We start from the raw sequence: 26315 nt of genomic DNA on the forward strand, positions 1-26315 counted from the left end.
CTTGATTTTAAAACCCAGTATTAGCACAAGTTAGACAGCAAAAGTTTGTCTTGGACATTTTCAAATCCTAATACAGGCAATACACATTGTTTTAAGCTATGTAATAAACTGGAGGGGACCAGCTGAATTTAAATGCTGGGGGACAGCTAGGATACAGCTTGGCAAATTCAGGTCACAGCTGAAGCAATGGACTTCATTACCAATTACCACTGGCACACATCATTTGCACTTATTCACTCACATGTGTTAGTCTCTTACGTTAAATCCCAGAAACACCCATCTCAACAATACCTTGGAAGATTTTAAACAAATAAAACTCACAACAGAAGGAAGATAAACAAGTTTCAGGTTTAAGCTGATGAAAATTCTTGCTTTAGTAAGGACTATTTCATTAAGTACTAAGAAATAGTTTTAGAATTAATTTTATGATAATAGTTTGCTATGATGTCATTGCAGTTTATCTACATTATTTTTCAAAAGGAAAGGAACAAACGGTAGCACTTCTCAGAGCTTCAGTGAAGGTTGTTCTGTTATGGTTTGTTTCATTTCGGTTTTAATTTGTAAAAAGGTTCAATTCTTTGTACACTGTAAATCAAATTAAGGCCTGCCTGGGGACTCATCATCCCAAGCATCTAATGAAGAAAATACATCAGGGCTGATGCAAATTTATTGGATGATTTCTGCACAAAGGAAACAACAAAATAGCCAAGAAGAACCACATATTAATGAGGAAACAGATGATATTTAATTAAATAAATATTCTCGGCAATGCTCCAAGGAATGAAATTATATGGGTGTTGGACAGCCAAATTTTGAAGCAGGTTACTAAGATTTAAACTACATTGCTCATTGTTTTTATGTCTACTTACAGAGCAAATGTTCCTAAGAGACAAACAGTTCTTAGAAATCGGGCACCTAAAAGCATAGTTATATCACACATTCTCTACTGATGTTTAATTAAGAGTTTCTCTGGAAAAAAATGTATTTTTGTTAACTCTGTATTTTTGCTTATTATGAGTATTTTCATTCCTTCCATAAAAATAATCAAGTCAATTATTACAATACTAATGTAATCTTAAATACGACATTGAAAATACGCTAGAGAATTTTAAAATTACTTGTTTGGAAGACAAATGATGGGGGGCTTTGATTAGTAGCTGTCTTTTAAGTATTTTAGGAATAGTACAACAACATAACACACTGGCAAAGAACCTAGGCTGTCATATAGACATGACAGAAGACTGATTTTCTATTTCACCTGACTGTGGCTGAATCTGGCGACTGAGAGGTTACAGATACAGACACACGCAAAGGTTCCTTGAAGTGAACCTGCACAACAGAAACTGAAATTCTGTTGGTCCTCGTGTGTATCTATTCTGGTCTTGGACCCTCAACTGGAAAGGCTGTAGGGCTGCTACAGGATCTCCAAGAAAAAACAAAATATTTAGGATCATTATTACATACGGAGCTTCTTTATGTTTACTGGAGTTTTTTGGCTATTGTGTTATTTTAATTAGTGAGGTGGAAGGGGAAAAAAGCTTTAGTCAATGACTAAAATGGCTATCCTCACTGAGGATAGTGGGGTTTTAGTCATGGACTTCAATTTAATCCTATTTTATCCTAAAAGTAAAAGCAATAAAAGCATGATACAATTTCTACTGACTTTTGACTGTATCATCTGGTTTCTCAAATCACTTCCAAATTGTGAATAGCATTAACCATCAGTAATGGCTGAATAGCTATGGAGTCAGTCATGCTCCTTTTGGCAGCCAATCACATAAATAAACTGACATCTTCAGCGCAATTAAAATCTGAGGAAATTCCCTAAAATGTATATATGCTAGTTTTACTCACAGTCGCTAATACACACCTCATACAGAAATCAGTAATGTCTCCCATTTTCTTTTAACTGAGTTTGTAGTCGGAATCAAAATGAACTCAAGTCACCTGAGATCATTACTTAACATTTTCAAGTACATGCTTCCAGTCAACAGCACTCATGTAGTTCATAGATATTATTAGCAAATCTGTATCTCCCAGGACTTCCAACTTTATGTGCAAACTGTGGCTACAAGGAACAAAGGCCACAAAGACAGAATTTGACTTTTTACATTCCTAAACCCAGTGGTTATGTTTACAAGAGCAAGTAATTGAGTTCCACTGAAATAAATCGGTAAACAAGCAGTTGTTGATAAAGTCCCTATCTGTGTGTTCTATGCAGTACAGGATGTTATTTAGACTAGACTCACCCTGATCCTCTGACTGCATATACGCATGAAGCTGTCTGAAGGTTAGTCACCAGTTCAGATTTTATTTTCCAACATGATGAGTTGGTTTAGTTTCCTCCAAAAGGTGTACAATCCATCCCAATACACAGAAAGGAGGGATAACTGAAGGATTCCATTTAAAATGGCATTAATGCTGCAAACAAGTTTTAGCCATTCTTTTCTCTCCCCTTTCATCTGATAGCCATTTAGCAAAACTAGAAAATCCACTTTTTATGCAGATGAGCAAACTTTTATTATTAATTTCATCCCAAATTGCTTACATGTTCATTAGGAAATACAAACACAGAAAAACATTAACGATTCGATAGTCTGCAAATAGTCTGTGGTTCAATGCCATAATGTAGTTCATTACCCTAAACAAATGGGAGTTGTTGAAAAGTCTTAGCAGAAAGCAGAAAAATCATATAGAAGTACTACTTGCACACAAGCACTATAAGAGTGTATCTATCACTTCCACCAAATTACGTAATGGCATATTCTTCACCATTATTCCACCCACATTTTTTTCCTGGGACTGTTATTGAGCTTTAAAGATTTCTATGACAGGTTTGTCAGCAAATCAGCAATATTTTGAATCTTCCCAAAATCACAGTAATAACCCTGACTGCAACTTTGAACTAAAAGATCACATTATTCCTCTTTTTGCAAGATTCATGTTTATTAGTCCTCTCAACTAAAAGAGAGCGAACTGCAGTCCATCGTGCCGCTTGAAAATTTTTTACAATGATATCTCAGTGAAGAAACAGACTGTGTGTGTGCATGGTAGATAAAAGGAATACTCATCTCGGAAAAGTTATCAATAAACTATCTAAGAAAATGCAAATTCTAGTTTTCATTATTATTAATCATTGATATTGGGCACGCTCTTGCTGGGAGCTGAGCAATCTGGCTCTAAGCCAGTGAAGCACTTAAGCATTTTCTTATCTTTATGCATTGAAGTCAATATTACTATTCACATGCTTAAAGTTAAGCGTGTGTAAAGGAGCAGAATGTTCAGCCTCGCTCCAGACCGAACCCACCAGAAAAGCACAGTTAATGGAATATGGAAATATAAAAATAAAATCCTAGGCCAGAATGTTCTACAGATTGAAATAATGTTCATTTTTAAATAGCTCTATTCCTCCAAGATTTGCTCCATTTCATCAGGTTGACAGTATGACAGCGCGTGTGTGTCCAACAGAGGAGAAAGATTTGAGGATTACAATTCAAATATTATCTTATAATATTTATCCCTATATCTTATAAAACTATTAAATGCTAGGGACTCAAATTCATGCCTGATGTAACTGGCTGAAATCAAAGAGTTGCAGCAGAGATGAAATTAGCCTTGTGTGTGTCTCAGTGTGTGCTTTTTCCGTAGATGTTGCTAGACTTCAGGATGTTAAGCTTTTGTAAACCTCCATTAAAGAGCTTTTATGAACTACTGTTGCAGTTTCCATAGAAACAGCAGATCATAATTTCTGTGAGAATATAAAACCTTTTTCAACACATTTGATAGTAATTTTCTCAAAATGACCTCCAGGTAATTAATGTGATAGTTTGACCCCTGCTTTAACATTATTTTCTAAGAAACAAGCTGTATTGCTCCTTTAAAAATCTGAATGCATTGTTCGTATCAAGCAAAAAAGACCTTGAAAGTTTGGGATCTACTCAAGCAGGTATTGAATATGTGGCCAGTTCATGTTTCTGCTTCTTTTAACACATTTCTCCGACCTTGTGGAAGATTACATTTGTATGTATGACCTCTGTGCCTTTGCAAAATTAGCAGTCAGAAACCTGCGAAGTGAAACCAAATAAAAACTGAGTTGTTCATCTGTCCAAATCTCAAAACTTAAGAATTTATTTCATGATTTGCAAGCAACATGAAACACTTCTGATGAAACTGTAGCGATCACATTCCCTCTCTGAGCAGCACTACCTTTCTGGAAAAGCTGACTGCAGTGCCAAGAGAACAACACATCTTTCAGAATTTTACATTATTTTCACATGCTGAAAAGAAAATGAAGTCAAACAAGATTTTACTTCAACCCCACATACCTAATTGAGGTGACTAATTTCAATTTACTACAAGAATTGATTAGAATTTGATTCTGATGGTGGTTTTAGACATTCACCATTTTGGAAAAAATGTTACCAAACTTTGGAATTTAACTATTGCTGAAAACCTTCTCTGGTCATATTTATCCTAAATCTTTATTTATACTGATCTACTCTCTCTAATTACGGGAGTGCATAATTTTTCTTTCTTTGTCTCTTTCATTGTTTTCAATACTGCATTTTGTTCTCCTTTCCCAGGTGAACTTTTTTACGTGGCGATACTCTCCCTGTTTGCTTCCAGTTCTGTATTTGTATTTTTTTCATTTTTTTGCTTCCATGAGAAGATCTCATGGATCATCTGAGGGTCTTCAGAGACCCATTTCCTAGTTACGCACTTCCACCTTTTTTTATAGTTTTACACAGAATGGCATCTTTGTTCAAAAATGAGTAAATATAAAAAATTCAAATGAAAGGATGCTGTTTTCTATACAAAAAATTTGGAAGTCTTCTCCAAAAGGGATTATTACAGAATCATAGAATGGTTTGGGGTGGAAGGGATCCTAAAGATCATCTAGTTCCTATCCCCCCTGTCATGGGCAGGGACACCTCCCTCGACCTGCTGGCCACACTCTTCTTGATGCAGCCCAGGACACAGTTGGCTTTCTGGGCTGCGAGTGCACGTTGCTGGGTCATGTTGAGCTTCTCATCAACCAACACCCCCAAGGCCTTCTCCTCAGAGCTGCTCTCCATCCACTCCTTGCCCAGCCTGGATTTGTGCTTGGGATTACCCCAACCCATGGGCAGGACCTTGCACTTGGCCTTATTGAACTTCACGAGGTTCACACAGGCCCACCTCTCCAGCCTGTCCAGGTCCCTCTGGGTGGCACATCCCTTCCCTCCAGTGTGTCGGCTGCACTACACAGCTTGGGGTCATCAGCAAACAGCAGTGGTCCCAACACCAGTCCCTAAGGAACACCACTCGTCACTGCTCTCCACTTGGAGATGGCGCCATTGACTGCAACTCTTTGAGTGCGGCCATCCAGACAATTCCTTATCCACTGAGTGGTCCACCCGTCAATCCATATCTCTCCAATTTAGAGACAAGGATGTTGTGTGGGACAGTGTCAGATGCTTTGCACAAGACCAGTACATGACATCAGTTGCTCTTCCCTTATCCACCAACACTGCAACCCCATCATAGAAGGCCACCAAATTTGTCAGGCACGATTTGCCCTTGGTGAAGCCATGCTGGCTGTCACCAATCACCTCCTTATTTTTGATGTGCCATTATTTGCATATGCTCATCAATATATGAAAACTATAGGTTGATTAAAACTATCACAGAAAATATATCAGACTGTCTCCTCAAACTATCTGGACTATTTTGTATATTTATTTAGACATAGATATTGAAGTACAAAATAGACATCACTGTTTCTGAGAGCACTGAAACGTGCCGAGCAGCAATCTGTCTCCTGAGTCAGACCCTCAAATTGTTCAGTTCACATGGAAGCTTATTTTTCATTGGGTTCTGTTACTATTGGAAACGCTGCTCTCCTCATGGACAGCATTTTAAATTATATGTATACCTACTTGCCATGGATCTCAGACACTTTCTATCTACTGCAGAAGGAATTCTCTTTATATGATTAATAGGAATAGAAACTGTTGCACTGCTATGAGTTGTTTGTTGCTTGCTCCAAGAAATGCCTGTTGCTTGTGTAAACTCTCCTGACCACCTCTTTCCACAAGCTGTCTTTACTAAGAAGACTTTCCTTTATATACAACTGTATTAATAAGCAATAAAAAGCCATTTGTATACAAAAGCTACTTCTCTTCACTCTTGAGGGAGAAAGGAAAGACCGTTTCCCTTTTACAAATATTTCAGTGTTTTTTCCATGGTTCTCAGGATTTGACCAAAGTTTCCAAGTATTCTAATAGGTTCTTCAGCCTCCAGGGTGTAAAGCAAAGGCATTATCTGAAAGTGGCAGTATGACCCTAGGGTGATGCTCATAGGAAACCAGTAGAAACATAAGTGAACAGCTCCAGACTTGTCTCTCTCTCACAGGAGACATAGACAAGGAAAAAAAACCCCTGCCTTTTCTTCTTGTATTCTGCATGACCTTGTAAATATGCATTTAACCTCATCACTTAGCTGAAATGACTTAACACAATCTCAGTTTTTCAAAGAGGCCTTCACCACTGTCTTCAATCTCTTTTTATGTCATCTGAATATCCACTGCTTTATTTACTCCTTTTCCTCCACTGACTATTTTTCAAAAAATTTAATATTTCCTGAAACATTACATACCAGAAAAATCATAAGCTGAAGTTTGATACTCCAGTATTTATTGCTAAAGGATACTGGATTGGTGGGTTGGCTGTCAAAAGCTGTCGTTGTCCTCTACATGTAAGGGCTACTGCTCAAGGGTTACCCTCCTTCCCTTGAAAAGCTGTAACGGGTGTGAAAGTCCTATAATATGATCTAGCCACAAAATATGTTCTAATTAAACTTTTTCTTGTTAGTAAACTTTCTCTGTGAATGTCTTTCTCTAGGGCAAGCAAAATGTGCTTGATTCTCAGTTTCCTCGCACCAATGTTAAAAAATGAGCACCTGAGCATGCACAACCTGAAGAATCAAGTACAGAAGGGAGTTGCTCGTTCACAGAATATTCAGCTGATGGCCCTCATATTCCAGTAAGTGTGTTAAGTCATTTTTTTTAAATCATAAGTTCTGTAGAGAGATAAATTTTCTCGTCTTGCTAGTCTTTAAAGCACAAGAGGAAAACCTCATTTACGCTACATCTTCCTCATTAACAGCATTTGTTCCATTCCTGGCAGTGTGTTTCTGTTGTGCCTTGCTCAGTCACAGGTTCTTCTGAAAGAAACGTATAACTGCCATGTAAGACTGAACTTTATCTCCCCAAGCAATCCTTAACACTGTTCAGTGTTCAGGATTTCCAGGAAGAAATGGGCATTGCTGTATCTACTGCTCCGTTATTAATTAAGTGGAAAAGTTGCCACCTTTGCTGATTGTAGCCCTGCAATTTTCACCTTTATTTATTTATTTATTTAGGCAAAATGTTTTGAAATCTAGTGAAATATTTTATTAAATTTTTTTCTGCAAAATTCAATGTCTTCGTTGTTTATGCACAGAGTCAACCTAGTTCGTTTGTGCTATTTTTAAAGGAATGTCCAAAATAGAACAGAGTAGTCCAACCAGGCAAGTAGGGCAGAATAATGACCTTATTTTATGTGTCTGACATTTTTAAAAGATTTACATTGGTTACTCTATGAAATTTCCCATCTCTTGCAACTGTATATTTCAAGCCCACAAAATAACAATATCGTTTTGTAATAAAATTTCTGGCACTTCATGTATTTTCTATACACCTCTCACAGTTTATGTGTACTTCAGCTGTCATTTTACCTTTCTGTATACCTTTAACATTTCAATGCTTTTTCCTGCTTGCTTTCAGGTTCCTAACAATTTACGAGCAAATTCTCACAAGTACACTCACTGGAAAATGTATTTTAGATCATCTAGTGATAATCTCTTCAAGCATCAAACTGTAGCCGCAGTGGATTAAGAATAACTCAAAGCCACAGCTTAGACTGATTTTAGGACACTTAAGAGTACTCCTTTGGAAACGGGACACTTGAGTTTGCTTCCCTGCTACAGTGAATGTTTCTTTCTTTATTTATAAAATGGACAAAGGGTCAAAGCATTTCCCCAAAAAAATGTGTTTGCTTCACTGCTTGGTGATCAAGGGAATCTCATAGAAAGCAGGGCAAGATCAATTAAAATGCTGTTAGGCAACGTAAGGAGCTGAAAGCTGGATTTCTCACATCTGGTGAGAGCGTTCGCAGCCCTAAATTCTTGGGTAAAGCTCAGCTTCTTCTTGTTTTATATCTTCCTAGAGGTGCCTCAAATGGAAACACTTGGTTTTAAACCCAAGGACTTGTTTTACCCAGTTACCTCTGTTTTCAACAGGAAAATTCTGAATTATGTCACCAAAAACTTTTTCAAATTAAATTTGTTAACAACTCAGAAGAATTGATTAGTGGCACAGTTCTGTTTCCATGTCCTTGTTTCTACCTGCAGCACATCGCCTGCCCCGTGAGTAGCGCATCCTAAAGCCGAGGAGTACGTTATCAGGGCAGTGCTCCGGGCTGCACCAACGGTGACTACACAGAGAGCTTAGACAACTACTGCATTTAAAGACATCTAAATTCAGGTGTGTTAACTTTGAACTGAATCCAATTCCTAATGTGCATTTTTATCTCTTGGCTGCTCGTCAGATTTTTGGCAATTCTGCCCCCACCTATTGCCCATCTATTCCTGTATGGATCAAGTTGATATTATGCTGTTACTATTCATTTTTACACTAATCACTTCAGAAAGAGATTTGTAAATTTCCATTTAATTTTGATAGCTACATACTTAACTATCTTTTGTCCATTTAAAGACATTCACCATAGTTTACAGGTAAAATAAAAGGAATGCAACAAAAGGGCTACTGATACAAATTCTTATTATTATCCAATCATTATCCAAGGAGAAAATTATGACTTGTTAGCACTCTCCAAATAATAACTCAGCACACAAATCTTGCTTTACTCAGAGAAAAGATCCTACACACAAATATATTTATCCTGTTGAAGGCGATTTACAATCCACCACCTAATCCTCTCCAGCACGAAGCTTTTGTAACACGTTAAAATATTCAATTATACCTTCTAAAAGGAGATGATAGAAACAACATCATAAAAAAGAGATAGATTTGGCAATATCATCTGGAGGCCACCTGAGAATTGGGACACAATAAACCAGGCATTATATATAAAGAGAGATATATAAATACACACACACACATATATATACATATACACACACATATAGACATACATAAAGAGATGCAGTCCATATATATAACAAGAAAATATTGACAAATGGCAGAAAATTACCATTGTTTCTGGATAGGATGTTTCAGAGATCATTTGATCTGATCACGATGAACGTGATTACTTCACTTTTTTTACATTCTTGAATATGATGTAATGTATCAACACATTAATTGAAATTTTGGTCACAATTAGCATGTATTAAATTCCTGATTAGTTGTATGCATTTAAAGCACTTTAATTGGTTTGTTTCCATTGATATAATGTAATGTGTTTTAAACTATGTAATTTAGAGGTGTGTATTTAGTTATCATTGATTAGCTAATCAATAGTATTGTCACAAGTATATGAATGCTGGGTTAATTATGTCTGAAACTCACATTTCTCAGGAAATAAGTGATATAACAATTTTCCCTCTGGCTGTGTTAGCACATCATTTGCTTCTTTTATTAAGTCATGCAGATACTAACATGAGTTTGCATTCTCTCGCTTTTTTTGTAAAGCACTTGAAATGTCTAACAGATCTATTTCTCTGATTAACCTCTTTTAAACTTGTAACTGCAGTGACTTATAAGAAGTACTCATACAAAATATTTACAACATATTCACATCAGTGAGATTAAAAATTCCGACACCACAGACAGGAAAACTAGCATCCTCTCTAATTACAAATTCTGGTTTGTTTTTTTAGTGTTCGTTTGTGAGATCATTATTCAAACTGAGAAACATTTGGTACCTACCGTCAACAGCAACACTGCCATCGGTTTCAGCGTGGCTAAAGAGGCTGCGTTGCCGTTATTGAGGGGGACTTCAGTTTCAAACAGCTCAGTAGAACTAATCCATGAAAAACATGGTTCAGAAAGAAATATCGCTTAGCCCTTGCATAAATATTTTCAGATTTTTAGAATTTGGAAATGTCATGTAGAAATTTTAAGATTCTGTATTCACTGGATTAGGATTCTCTAAATGATACTTCAGCATATTTCAAAAAATATTTTTTTTTAATATCTACTGTATATTTTTTCTCTACTTCTTATCTGACTTCACCTTGCCATTTACAATCAAAAATTGTTTTCATCTGTGAACTTGTCCTTTTCCATTTAGTAAGCTTGCCTTTTCCTCTGATTTCAATGGAACTGAAATTTTCTTTGTTTAACAATGACTTCAATCATTTCAGCTCTATGTCATTTCAAGACGTTCTTATACACCAATTTCAAAAGTTATATTCAGGTAACTGTGAGGGATATATTTCTTAGTAAACTGATACAGTGACAATACGATGTGCTTTTGGAGGCTGTACCAAAATACCAGCAAGAATTCACTGCAATGGATATAAAAGGCGTATTTCAGAACTACCAAGTTCACTTTGCAAGCCTCAGGCATAATGGAGAACCAAACCATGCTGTGTTATTTTAATTTTTCCCATGGCTCCCATGTCATAGCCAGTACAGGAGTGATTACCAAGCTATGAATTATAACCAAAGAACATATTAAATGTTCCTCAAAACCACCACAGTAAATTTTCAGGAATTGAGTTTAATGCTTTGGCCTCATATCATAGCTTAGAAATTGCAAAATAAATATTACCCAATGCTGAATATGTTTCCAGTGGGAGACCACAAGGTTGTATCAATTCATCTGACTACCAAGGGCTTTTTGTGAGTCACATAGCAAGGCACGGGCTGAGGTGGTTTTGGTTCATTCCAGGTCATCAGGAGATTCACACTGAAGTTCACATCTCCTTCCGTTGGCCCAGGGTAGTGCAGCGGAGCCCCATGCTCAGTCTAGACAAAGACTTGGAAGGGAGTCAGTTGGCTGATCATGGATGGAGCATCTCACCACTTTACAAGAAAGATGAGTCCATGCTCAAGGGGAGTTTGGGCACAAGTGAAGATAGCAGTTTTGATTTAGAAAGCCCTTTGCTTCCACACCACCTTACACTCCCTCTTTCTCCCTTTCTCTCCATTACTCTCTGCACTTAATACTGAAGCAACTGAAAGCATTTAAAACACGGAAATTAAAAATACAGAATCATAGAATGGTTTGGGTTGGAAGGGACCTTAAAGATCATCTAGTTCCAACCCCCCTGCCATGGGCAGGGACACCTTCCACTAGACCAGGTTGCTCAAAGTCCCATCCAACCTGGCCTTGAACCCTTCCAGGGAGGGGGCATCTATTTTATCTATGTTAGTAAGATATCTATTTGAATAAGAGCTATCTTTTGAATTGTCTTTTCATCTTTATATTGGAAATATTCAGGAAAGTCCAACCTACTGAAATAGTCCAAGACAAGCTGTAGAATTTAATACCAACCATCTGGAGCACACATAAAGACAAACACTAGGTAAACACTAACTAAAATTCAAGATGGTCAATATTCCATATAAACCTAAGGACATCCAAACTGGATCTGACCAAAAGTATATCTGGGTCCTTTTCTTTGATAGTGCTTTAGATGTTGCCCAGTGCAACAGTGTAGGCACACTGTGGTGTTTCCCCGTAGAATCTCTCATTTACAGTTATCTGCACTAAAGGCATCTCTTAGAAGTGGCATTTATTGGATTCATGGATTTTTCTTCTCTGAATTTCTCTAAGCACCTTCTGAGCTCTGGTAAACTCCTGGCATTCTCAGCAGCCTTTGCCAACGAGCTCCACAGGCTGCATGAGCCACTGAATCAAGAGACTCCCAACCTTCCAACAAAGTAAGCCATGTTTTCTTCAAGTAAGAAGAGGTCTCCACAACAACAGATCTCATAACTGCTTTTTAAAAAATAAGTATTTTGTTTCATTTTAGGGATATTTCAGATTGAATTAGTTGTAATTACCATGTCCCTCTGTGGCTGATGCAGTTATATTAATTTAAGTTCAGGTAAAGTGCTCAGCATTTCAAATTAGAAAGATCAAATGTCTAGCATTTCAATAAGAAATTTCTGCATAGTATGTGTCATCTAGCAAATTCATGATGTTGTGGTATAAATCCATTCTAAATGCTTGATTTGGATGTCTTGTGTGTCTCACCCAGACGGCCAACTCAAGCTCATGCAAGTAGGATTTTTATGTATCATCATGCACAGCTCATGCTCTCTTCTTGCTGCTCTCGGTTGTCCCAGTAAACCCAAATGAATCTTGACCCTTTCCAAACTCCAGGTCGATTGTTTCAAGAATCAGTCAAAACAAGTTTTATTTATTTCCACCCCACTGAAAGGGAGGTAGTTAAAAACAATGTATCTGTGACTAATAAAACTACCATCTTAGGAGCCACAGATACTAAAACATTTAAAGGTTAGGACACTCACAGAATACAAAATGAAAGATTTTCAAACTAAGCGAGCAACGTATGCACATCATCAGAAATTGTAAATAGCAAAAACACAAGGGCACTTGCCCTACACATTATCTGATAATAAGCATGCATCATCAGAGGATGCACGGTAGCCGAAATTGGCAATGTGCTATGAATTATGCAAACAACTAATAAAAAACTAGTATATTTTCAACTCTAAAATACAAACGTACTCAGCGAACTAGAAGCTGCATGAGGTTGGATTAAATATATACCAATTTGCTTTTGAGATGTCTTTAATAAGTTCACAAAGAATGACATCTAACCTGAATGCTTTGTTCAGTAATACGCCAGCTTTGCCTTACCTCCCAACTAATAATACATTTCAGCAGAATATATTTATTTATTTCATTGTTTGTTTTTAACCACTGATAACTGAAACAGGCTACAGAATGGTTGCACAGAATTACATCATTCATTTCTTGTAGATGATATCCCTTCCCCCTCCTGTGTCACTTGATTCTTGACTGAGCTAAAGCACTGAAAAATTAGACTTCATTTCAGTATGCTAATAGCAATCTATCCAAAACAATGTAATCAAGGCCTCATGTGCTCCTATAATTTCATTCTTGACATAAGTCTGACAGCTATTTATTGTTGGAGGGAACTGTGGGGAGGGGAAGAGAAAAATTCCTGTAATTTCCCCTCCCCCAACAAACACAACAGCTTTGCAGTTTAAAGCAGTATCTTTGTGAAACGCACAAAATGGTAATAATCATGGGGTTTACATATGTCTTGTCTTAAGCAATCAAGGCAGAGAGTTAACGGAGAGGCACATTCAGATGTGCCAATTCCCAAACTGGCCACCTCTGATGAGCCAGCTGTGAGCTTCAATTGTCACATTATAATTTAGGCAAGTTGGGGGGGGGGGGGGGGGGGGCGGGGAGAGAAAGGCATCCAGCTCCACACTGGATGAACATAATTATTCACAGCAGGATGCTGCAGAATTAATTTAGCCAATCAGAATTATAGTGGGGGCTGGGTATCGGCAGCAGCAAACGTGAAAAAGGAGAAAGAAGGGAGAAAGAAAATCAGGAAAGGGATCAAAAAAATGTGACTAGCACCTTGCTAATATTTTGATTCTGCATCCCTCAGTGTACTTGGAATACAATGAAGTGAAAACAAAACTGTTACATAGATGTTCCTGGCTCAACGGGGCTGACTTGAAATTACAGAAGCTGTGAATTTGGTTCATCGGGAAAAGCCAACAATCTGAGGGTTTTTGTGAAATATCACAGAAAATGCTACCTGGCTGTATCATACTGAATAATGTACTATCAGATAAACAAAAATCTGGGAACGGTGCTAGCAATTCTGCATCGGTCTGGTTTAGCATTTTAGAAATTCTGCCAAAACTCTATTTAAGTAACAGACGAGACATGAAAATAATCCTCAGCCCAGCCTGTGCTCAAATGATGTGATCCACGTGATTTCATCTCACAAACTATCACAAATTTTGTGTTGAAAACTTTTCATTGCGCACGTTAAAGGAGCTGACCAGGGGAGTGAAGAACCAGAGCTCTGCCATCGGAGGTCCGTGGTTTTGGACTCAGAGACAAGCATTTTGTTTAGTGATTCCACTAAACTGATCTCTGGTGAACACTGAACAATATTGGTCATCAATATGCTTTAGCAGAAAACACCCGCTGAGATGAATGAGGAAGTTAACCATTCTCATATGTTTTTCAAGTTTTCTGCAATTTCTGAGTGCAGCATTTCAGCAGTTTACAATTTACCAGCGGCTTTTCTTCAGAACTTAAATGATTTTTTTGGTAGCAAAGAAACTAGTAAGATGTATAAAAGAAATCAAGCAGAGATGCATATCTTCCTTACTTTAAGCTTTGAGTGTTCAGACAAATACTTCAGCCCAGTTCTTCAGGTCACCAAGAGAGTAAATTTGGAGAGAAAGAATTCTTCTCCCCATTTCTATTCACCTTACAAAGAACAGACCAGGACCAGGACCAGAGAAGTCATGCTCTTTGACCCTGGTATCCTCCTTTAACTGAAGCAAAGGATAACACAATCTACACTGCATTAGCTTTTGTCCCTATTCCTGCCAACATCCTTTCTGCAGGGACAGTTGTAAAACTAGAGGGAAGACTGAAAAGATACAGAATATTTACACTGCTAAGATATCTAAACTTCGAGTGCTGAATCCTCCTTCCATAAACACAAATGTGTCTCTCTTTTCATAATATAGGGAGAAAAGTTCTTAAGTTAGATGACCTTAAGCTTTAATTCTACCTTAAGAGATACTTAAAGAAGCAATATGTAGAAAATGTATCACCAGAGTACTCAATTCATTTCCACTTAAATGAAAAATAAAATGATTATACTGTAAGGCAGAAGCTTGCTTGGTTGCTTTTTTTTTTTTTTTTTTTTTTTTCTTTTCCTGGAATTGTACAAGCATGACAAATGTAACTGAAGCAGAATCCTTGAGTTCCTGTAAAAGTTAACTGAAGCTTCTGCTCTCTGATTCTGGTAATGGTGAGAAAAATGACAGGAAGGTTGGTCAGATTTTATTTCTGGCAATAATGTTTGATGTACACCACTGTCAATGAGAACCGTGATTTAATCTGTAAGGATATAAGGCCTTGTGGTAAAAATGGTATAACTACAAATCCTGATTAACAATCACTGCAACAGTAAGATTGGTTCCCATAGCAACAAGACTGAAATTATACAACAAATGGCAATGCCATATCAGATAAATCACTCCAGGAAATGTCCCTTTTTGGAAACCACTTGGCTTTTTGCTACCTTCATCTTTAAGGACTTGCAAATATTACTTTCAATCTCCTGATCCTCACTGCTCATCCTCTAAATTCCATCATCATTTGTTCTTTTAATAACCAAGGTAAAAGAATAGAGTAAAATTAATAAGAATATGGTATTAAACATCTGTAAGCTCGTTCCAGATCCTGGCAGTTTAAAAAAAATACACATTCCTATATATTTTATAATTTCTTCTCTTTTCATTTGCTCTATGTTTATTTTATGGTATTTCCATAACTTCAGCTTCCAAAAGCAAATATTAATTTTAGATATTTTGCATTTGTAAAACATATGACTGCAGTCGCCCTCTTTGTATGCATTGCTTATGGAGACAAACACTGTAACCAAGGAGGATGTGCACTATAGAATAAAGAAGAAAATAGTGCTTGGGAATGGAATGAGAAATTATATATTAATTACTTACAAAATGTACCAAATCTCTTTTAAACTGCATTAAGAATGACCCTTTGTCTTAAAAAATATGTGATTCCACCTACATAGCCCATGTACAGGTTGGATTTGTGAAGCTGTTATTACAGAACTGCTTAAAGAAGTTGCATGTTACCCCCTGCTTTAGGGCATCAGCCATTGCTACAATGATTGTTTATATACAGGGCTACCAAAATATAGGTAGATAGACAGATAGGTACGTAGGTAGGTAGGCAGATAGACAGACAGACACACAGAGCCCTATATAGAGTACCAAAATGGTTAGGGGTCTGGAACACAGGACACATGAGGGGATGGCTGAAATAATTGGGTTTGCATGACATTAAGAGAAGGCTAAGAGTCAATCTTGTTGCTGTCTACCTAAATGGAGGGTGTAAGGAAGATGAAACCAGACCCTTCTTTCAGGCGTAAACTCAAATGACGAGGCAACAGACAGAAGTTGAAACATGGGAGATTTCAACTCAAAATAAGAAAGAATAGTAAATTTATCATAGACCTGATCAAATGCTGGGGCGGGGCTCAGAAAGAGAGTGGGACCTGTCTGGTCCTCTAATAGTCAAAGCCCTGAGCCATCCAATCTAAGTTCAGGGTGTTGAACTAAAGACCTCAGGAGGTCCCTTCCATCCAACATGGTCCTAGAACCCTGTTTCCATGAGGCCAAGGACAGCATTCACCTCTTAAGTTTTAATTCAAACAAAAGCAGCCAGAGTAATTCTTGGAAAAGATCTGGGAAAAGTAAGTCCCTCCATAAAACACCAAAAAGCCTCTTGAGCCTCTTACACTCAGAAAACAATGGAACGTTATTATAACAGAGCTGAGAAAGGTGTTTCTTTTTTAACTGAGAGGTTAGCCAAGACCAGACGTGGCCGTCCCAAGAGAAAGGAGAAACTCCATCCTTCAGACAAGCCAAGAGCTGCAGGAGGAGGACCCTGGAAACCTAATCTAACCTCAATGACAACGGAGGAAGTGAGACACGAAAGGGTTGCCAGAATTTACTGGTTTTCTCTGGACTTGTCTGCCTTTCAAAATGTGTAAACACTTTCTGTTTGCTTAATCTATCGCAAGTCTCTGAACCACAAACCTCTAGTGCTGACATGATGGAAGTTCTTGAAGATGGAGAGTTTACATTAGCGAAGTTCAAATAACTGAAGAGTTAAATCACCATGTCTCAGCTCTTCAGAGAGATAAAGAGCGGATCTGCGTCCCCAGATTGCGCTTCAAGCCTCCAGAAGCAATTCCTGGGTTCGGTTTAAATCCAGGAAGCTTTAAGACATCTAAAGGGATCTCACACAGAACCATGCAGGTATGACAAGAATCAAAGAACTCAGCAGAAAGAATGCCAGTAAAGAATAAAAATAGCTGTTTTACTGAACTTTAACTATGAGCTGGCACCAAATAAATAAACCTAAATGGCAACCAAACAACTTTCAGCCTCTTAACATAGGGAGACTTAAAAATTTACTTTGTCCAGCTATTATTATAGATGAATAGGTATGCATAAAAGAAAGACAAAAGCTTTGGAAGGAGATATTTATTGTATCATGATCTGAAAACTAACATCACGATCTGAGCTTGAAATGCTCTTAACATTTCTGTGCAGAAGTACTATTAATACAGAACAAATGCCACCCAAAACCTGGAATGTATATATTCAGGTAATATTTTGGGGCTATTCTGGGAACTAGAATATTTTGCCAAGAGTTTGATCAACACAGACTACAGTTTATAGACTAAAGTTCAGCAGAAAAGTATCTTCTATTTATTCTTCCCAGTACAATAACTTGAGTGAATAGTGTGAACTCAAAAGTAATTCAGATAAACATGAGCATAGAAGTGACAAAAATAATTTATGTCGGTTAAAGTAATCTGTGAGAATTATAAAATATTAAATGTACTTTATTTTTATGACTATATGAAAGTTACCTGGCAATGGCACCTGAGTTTTTTGTCCATGATGAAAACTGGACTTGTCAAAGCTCAAGCAATCACAATTATGTCCTAGTTTTTTGTTTCATTAACTAAGATCCTCACATCAGAAGGAAAACTGCAGGAACCTTTAATTTTGTATGTCTGGTGATAACAAATTAGTTCATCCAAGGTCTCTATCATTAAAAAAAAAATAAAATTCTGAGCATCTCTCTATATAGAGGGGACTTTTTTGAAGGTATACTGTTAACTGGTCTTTCCTTGCCAGACCAATGGCAATAAGAAGAGATCTCCATAGGATCTCTCATGTCCATTGTCTCTGCTGCTCTACTGAGATCAAATTCGAGGAGATGATCTTATGCATTAATCACTATCATTAACTAAAAAATAACTTTGAAAGTCCAGACTCCACAGGGCTTGCTCAAGAATTGACCTGTTTGGGGGGGCTGTAGTTGAAATCAGGATAATCAGATAACTGTTTTACAGTAATAAGCTTCTAAGCTAGGAATTAATTGATGTAAATCAGTGTAGCCCCATTAAGTTAAATGTGGCTACACCAGTCACATCAGTCAAAGGTCCCCAGCATCTGCCCCTTCCCCATCATGGCAAAATCTAACTCTGAAGACCATGATTTACAACAGTTAGGTATTTTATTTAAAACTATCATTTTGCTCTTTTCAGGCATAGGTATTCAAAGTCAGTGCCAACTCCTACCCTCCCTCACTTTCACCTCCACTCCAGGTAGAAGTTTTGCTGCTTTTTCTCCAACAAATTTCTGAGACAATCTTTCCTTTCTGTCTTTACAGCTAAAATTGTAAAGCAAAGCCATGTTATTTCCATCCATAACTGTCTCCTAGATTCACACACTGCACTCTCCCCTTCCACACAAAACGCAGCTGAGGTCACCATAGTTACTTGTCACTGAATTCTTATGTTAGATCCTACTACAGACACCACGTTAAAACTTTCTGTATTTAATACTTTCAAACTGTACAACCTCCTGAAACTCTCTAACCAGCTACTACTATAATATTGTTACCATGACCAATGCACCAACAACGTGAATTTCCACACACTTTCTGGCTATTTGGCCATGTATGTTTTTTACTTTTATTTTATGCTGTATTTTACACTCAGAGCATCCCAATACTCCCTTGTTTCTCCAAATTCTTTCCCAAAATCAATTTTTCCATAGGCTTGACAAGCAATTGAAAGTTAAAGATCACTTTAATGGTTGGGTAAATGTGTAGGACCAAGAGGTGGTGGTAACGATATCAGCTCTTCACCCCGGGGAACTATCGGGGTACCACTATCATAGCAAACCGCAGAACATCCCGGCCCACTCTCTGGCATGACACCAGTCTGGCCACACCCACACGAACCTCTCTCATCTTCCAAACCAGGAAGGTGCAAGATTGTCTCAGTGGTTCTTGTCTGCGCTGCCAAAATGTGCCCAGGGACCGCCTGACAAGATGTTAGCTGGGTGGGACCAAGACCCTTAAGACTGAGCATATAGAATACAGTAAGAGTCTACAGAATAGAAGTTTCAGCTCTTAGCAATATAATTTACTAGCATGAGCACAGCCTGCACGCACCTCTTTTTTATCTCTTTCCATCCCCATACTTCTGTTTGTCTTAATATATCTGATTTGGGACAGAAACCCTTTCTCCTTGTATAGATATATATGCAGCATACCACACATTACGATATTACACCAGTACTGATGTATCATTTCTAAAATCATATTTTCAGAGTTGACTCTTGTTTTTCACATAAATAAATAACTCATGCAGGAATGTAAAGTGGTACAAGAGTTTTACACAGCCAAGCAGAATAAATATATTTACAAAGTTCTGCCTCTTTTTTTTCCCAGTTTTAATGCCAATTTTTCCAGCTCAAACTGACTATAGTATCTCCTTTAAGAACATTTTTTCCTCTAGTTTGGAATTGTATAGTTGTTACAGACAATGATACGGAAAGGCAAATGAGGGAATGTTCGTTTTTGATTTCTACTGTGAAAAAAAAAACCCTGCAAATAGCATTTTAATGCTTTACTCCAACATAAATCTAATTAAAGTTATTCAGAAGATGACATTAAAACACTGAAAAATGAAAATAAAAATTGCAGACAGAAAGGAAGTGATAGCAATCTATTTTTTCCTAAATAGTTACCTTGAATCTACTTCCAAGTTATTTATTTAGTTTTATAAAAATAACATCCGTGCATATTCATTTGCTCCTCTTGTCTGGGACAGAACTTAAAATATGTATGCTAAAAGATCCCCTCATCGTGGCTTTACAGGTGCTCTTTTTGTAAAATTCATAAAATTAGTAAATCATGCATTCATCTATTTACCTATCACAATTAACTCAATTTCAGTCCTCAAACTCCTTTTTTTAAACCTCCAACCGGTTTAAAATGTCAATCACCATATTAAAAGGAATCTAAGATATACTGGCCCAATTCTGTTCCCATGAGAATTGAAATGAGAAGTTGCCTTGACTTTGTTGAAGTGAGATTCAATCTTAAAACACTTTCCAGAAAAATAAACATTTATATGCACAACACAGCATATGAGAACAAATGTTAAATACTATGAAAGGGGATGACTTCTTTTTCTAAAAAGGTAAGTTATACATAAACTACGTATCAATAATTTTGTAAATATAGGAGAGTGAATATTTACCACCTATATGGAACAATAACATTTTTCACATCTTTAGAATGTAATCATTTTGCTCTTTGTAGTTACTTAGGCAAAGTAAAGAGAGCATGCCAATGAAACAGAAAATGAATACACATCATATTTCTCCATGAAATATAGTATGTCTCCATAATTACACTGGGTCAAATTTAGAGGATGATATGCTCAGTAACTCAGAGATGTACCATAAAAGCACTCACAATAGAGAAAGAGTATATATATTTTTAAGAAACTGAACTGCAAATATCAGTCTATTTTTAGCAGAAGGAACAAGTTAATCTTCATTCTACTAACATTAAATCTTGTAATATGACACTGTATCTCGCTGGTACGCTTAACCTCAGCTTTAAGGCTGCAAGCTGTCAAAAATTCACAACTGATAAAACGAAGAGTCAAATCAGATCCTTGGTCCTGGAATTTACACTCAAAATTTTTTTTAAGTCATAACTTGTACTGAAGACAGGATTATTTATTATGTCATATCAACGAGACATAGACCTTTTTACAAGCTAAAACCGCTGAAGTCAATGAAGACACACTGAGCTTGCCATCTTCTAAACATTTTGGTTATCTGAAATCATTTCATTTTTTATTACAGCAGCGATCTAAGTTCACATGCTTTTGCCCTCACAGCTCAATACCTGCAATGTCACTTATGATGGTGTACGCTCACAGTTTTTATTATAGAAGAAACCTAGTACTTTCTCTGTTGTTTCAAAATATTGTGTTTTTTCCCTTTTAATTGCGGAGGAAGGCTTTCATTTGTATTGAATCTTTTTAACTGTGTTGCAAAACCCTTATCCTTTTGCTCTTTTTGATATGAACTGCTTTGCTCATCCAACGCTTCCTTCTTCCCTCCTGCTGGAATCCTAACCTTAATGCAGCCTTTACTGCCACATGACTCCAGCTTTGGGGAACACATCGTTCACTGAAACTCAAATGTCAGAAAAAGGTTCACATGCAACCCAGCAGAAGCTAGATCAAGCCACTACAGCCATATGGTAGAAATTTTGTATATAAAAATGAAAATATTTTTTATAGCGCTGTATCATTTCCTGGGGCTAGGATACCTGCACTGGGAAACAGCAGTTTGCATAGGCAATATGAATTTTCCATACTACTTGTAACAATGCTATTGTCATGTTGATACTTGGTACACTAAAAGCAATGAGAAGAAACCTTAGACAGGGTTTCTGCACATCCACAATAAATTCTCATCTTGCTATAGAGAGTCTTTGGATGGCTCTTTTGTTATTGCAGAAAGAATCTGACAGTGTTGATAACGACACAACCCTGTTTCTTGCAGTGCCTTTGAAAGCTCAAAAAGAACCTGTCAGTTCAAAAAGTAACAGAGAAAATCTTCTTCTAACTTTAAATCATGGAAAGAAATCAGTGCATCCATAAAAATAGAGGAAAATGCCTTGAAAAGCCTTTGAAGCAACAAAGAACTAGCAATAACAACAAAAAAGAAACAAAATTCTTGCTGCTTTTTAGGTGACATACACAAAATCCAGCAGTGCAGAAGTCAAAATGTTAAAATTTGTGCTAGTGCCACAGAGAACCCTGAGGGAGCTTACATTAGCACAACAAAAGTTTGCATATATAAGCTTTGATGAAATGAGTATGCACTGTTCTGCGCAGAATATGACGTTACAAAAGGTGTCAAAACTGCTGTGAAGACTCTTCTGATGATGCCTTTAATGGAACAGAGAAAAAAATTATTTGCTAACATTTTATAGCCTCTTCATGTTAAAGAAAACTGCACTGTACAAAGAACAATAGTGGGTCTTCCTAGTTGATAGAACAAAATCTTTCATAGGTCTTTAAACTAGGTACCAGTCACTAATGAGGTAGTCCCAAAATCATAACTGAGGTACAAAAAAACCACACTAAAAAGAATCCTTAGGAATAATGTAGACATACTTGAGCGATGTTGAACACTCTCACACAATAACCTTTATCTAGTACACCTCTGCCTTACTTCCATGCCAAACGTCCAGTACCGCTCGAGATGTTAATAGCATTATTAAAACACAGCTAACTCATTTCTACAACTACCAGTAGAAAAGGATCTTAAATTCAGGACAGCGGGGAAAGAATTCGATGAATGCAGAGCTGTGCTGAACTCTTCACTTAATTGAAAGCTTTTACAAGGTTTTGAGGTAAGTAAGCGCCGTACGGTAGTATTTTAACACAGAAAGACGAGGCCTGATTCTCTTACCACTGCTCATATTAAAAACATTGGGTGCAACGTTCACAGCGCGCTGAGATTCAGACATGCCTGCCATTCAAATTAATAGAAGATATGAATAAAAACTCTATCGGCTGCTCTGAGCCATTGACTGCATTTCAACAAGCCCTTTTTTACAGCATTACTCTATTTAAATAATTCATTCAAGCCATGTTAAAATCACAAAAACAGGTGCTCAAAAGTTTGGAAATGCCAGAATTATGACTGTCCACATCAATTACAGTAATCCTGCTTGTGTGGATGCATCATGATACAGACGCAATTATGTCATTAGGTTTTTTTCTGGCAGAACTGTTTTGTGAACAGGATTTTATTCAGTACTTCATTTTATCCTGGTTCCTAGCTCTATCTAATAGACCATATAAGCTCTTCGCCACTACAGGTGACAGCACCCAAGCAATCGTTCTGCCAAAGCTGGAGGTCCCAACCCACCTCCTGCCCTGCCTGGTCTCACCCCTCACAACAGTCAGCTTCATCCACCCAGAGCACACTAAATTTTGCACGACTTAATGGTCACCAACGCAGAGAAGTATTCCAGCAGGTTTATTAAAGGTCATATATTTTTTATAAATAAATAAATAAATGTATTGTGTTTATTATTCAAGCCATTTTATTACAATGACTGTTCCCACGGACTACTAAGAAGATCAAAGTAATTTACCAAAACTTTTCTAAGTGCAGGACCTAAAGCCCGGCTCCACGAATTACTAATTGTGGCAGATATTCAGTATCTGAAACGCAAGCAACATTACACTGCATCTTGCTAGCTTCTTGAAAAACACATGCCAACACCCAGCAGCCCAAGGAAGTCAACAGAGAATGTGAAAATATCTGTGCCCCTCTTCCTACACAAGCCTGGAAGCCCTACCAATCACAACTTAAAGAAATAAAAATGTTTTTTCTTATTTGCTGTGTACATGGTGATTTATTAAGTTGAAAAAAATGCCATTCAGTTTGATTCAGTGAATAACTAGAAATTCAGGATTCTGCAAAATGCAGGGTTTAGGGCAGGACAGAAGTTCGGGGTACTTAGCACAGTTCCTTACTCTGTGTTTGAGAAAGGGAGCAGATTTTTCAAGATGTCAATAAGAGAAAAGAAAACAGCTTGACTTAAAAGTGCCAGACAGTCTCCTTTGGGAAGCTGTAGGTTAGTATTTGTACAACAGTATTTAGGCAGCTTCCAATCCCAGATTTAGGAAAGTAGAATTTTGAGGCATGTGCCATGACTCCATCCAACCATCCCACAACTTCTTTAAAGTTGTCTACAAGACTGGACGCAATTAATGAGAATTGTCATTGTGCCCTCAGAAAATCGGAGACATCACTACTCAAAATATTATGAATAAGATGCAAAAAAATTCATAAAAGGCAACAGGGGCCCAAGTCTAATTCTAAATGTGCAATCACATTTTAAAACCACCTACTTAAGAGCAAATGCATAAATATACAAAGTAATCAATTTTATCAGGTAGGTGGCAACACACAAGTTTCCATCTTAGGGCTGGTTTTCAAATTAACTTGTCATTTTTTTAAATTACAAACACTAGTTTATGCTATAATTTAGTATACCACGAATAGTCTATCTAAATAAATGTTCACTTCCTGTCTAAATATGAAAATAATGCTTTTCCTATCGCATAAAACTAATTATTGTAGTTTTGCATGGCAATTTTTTTCAAAATTGCGTTATGAATTATTCATGATGTTGAGTTTAATACAGTCATTCTAATGATAATATCAAAAAAGTTTTTTAAGAAGAATTAAACACATCTTTAAACAAAAGAAACAAAGACTACCAAGTTAAAATCATTCTTTCAGTAGTTTTAGAGAGACTAAAGTTACATGCAAATACAAACTTGGTCTCTTTAAAAGCAGGCAGTTGTTTGGATTCAGGGTGACACTTCCAGCCACAGAAAATTAACATGTAAAAGCCATGCTAAGCTAGAACAAATGCAGACAGAATTTGAGCAAAAAATATTTCCTTGGAAGTACAATGTTGGACTGGCTAGGTGTCAACTATTTTTAATTCTACCTTCACAGACTTTTTTACAATTTTTTTTAACAGTGTATGGGAATTTGGGGAAAATGTGGATTTTGGAGATCACTGCTGAAGAAGAGGGCAAAGAGAGGAGAATGCCTCTATATGAGAGCTAATTACCACAGTTGTATATAGGAAAATCTTAATGTGGAAAGCATGGTTTGATTTCACACACGTTGGAAGGAAGCAAACCCTCACACCATGACTTGTCCACATTAAGATTGTATCACGTTTAATCGGGATATTTTGTGGGGAAACGAAGCCAGCGAAGTCTGATTTGCTATAGATTTGTCAAGTTCACTCCCTCCACTTTCTCACTGATCACAGCTCCTCTCCAAATGTCATTCGATCCTTTTTTTACTGCTGAAGAAGCATACTGAGGCTAGTCTGAGGCCACGCTTCTGCTGATTAGACAGCCACATGGATGTATTGGTTGGCTTGCCCACTGCCCCTAGAGCAGAACAGAATTTCCCCTCCTCTCCATCAGTGTGAGGACTCACTGATCTCTCTCCAAGTTATGCCATCCTTCCTTCAAATTTGCTTGAAGCTGGCCAGCTAATTCAGAAGTTACTGGGAACAACGAGGGACAGACATGCAGCACAATCACAGAAGCTTTGCCCAGTTATAGCACTGAGCTACAGGCTGGAAATATTTTTTTTCCCTTTGGGCAGAAGGAGATGAAGAAGAAATAAGACAGAAACATACACCCAAAATGCTCTGGATATTTAATGTCTTCTCCAAAGTCTCCTCAGTCTTCAGCCAGCAAAGGAACTGCAGGATAAATTAACAGTTTTGAGGACATCTTAGCAAAATGATTCCTTCATTAGGCTCCAGTGATCAGTGAGAGAATGTTACAATTTTCCCGCTAAGGGGAATAGAGGGTCGGACGGTCACACATATTCTCTACTCCTACACAGCAGTGATTCAAATAGGCTTTCTGTAAGCAAACTGGCTAGTGTTTTTTTCTTTTAATAAAAAGCTTTTTTCCTCTATTTTTCCTGCAGTTGAACATATATAAAAGATCAAGATACAAGGATAGTGGATTGTATATTATCTTCTGTGTCATTATATCAGATCTGTCTATCAAAGTTCTTCTTCACCTCTCTCTTGTCACAGTTCATTATAAGGACCTGTTCTTTTATGACTAAACGATAGAGTAATATTAATCCTTACCAAATGTAAAAAAGAAGATATGATAGCATGAATTTAATAAAAAAGCTTTTATTCACCAAGGCATTTTTCTGAGAATATAAAATGGAATAGCACATCTCAGACTCTGCATGAATGGCAGCGTATTTTCCTGAATGAGTTAAAATTTTATCTTCAGCCCACAGTTGTACGATTCATAAAGTCTAGATAGTCAAAATATTTTCAAAAAAAAAAGTCAGATATTAAGATAAACACAATTCACTTTGGAAACTATTTTATATTGTAAATTATGATTTAATTGTTATTCTATGAGGAAGAGACCATCTGGGTCACTGAATCCAGTCCCATGCTGCAGCAATACACTGGTCATTTCCCTTCTACAACATTTAAGTGATTTGCCTTATTACTGCCATTGGAAGGCCAGTCCAGAACTTGATGTTTCTAATT

The 26315-nt window shown here is 37.1% G+C and overlaps 1 protein-coding gene across 2 annotated transcripts in view; it reads right to left on the reverse strand.

Annotated features, from left to right (window-relative positions):
• The window catches only part of MSRA (methionine sulfoxide reductase A), a 292369-nt gene that overhangs the window by 211329 nt on the left and 54725 nt on the right, over nucleotides 1-26315 (reverse strand). The window lies entirely within an intron of this gene.

Source organism: Strix aluco, chromosome 3 (assembly GCF_031877795.1).
Source record: "Strix aluco isolate bStrAlu1 chromosome 3, bStrAlu1.hap1, whole genome shotgun sequence".
NCBI lineage: Eukaryota > Metazoa > Chordata > Aves > Strigiformes > Strigidae > Strix > Strix aluco.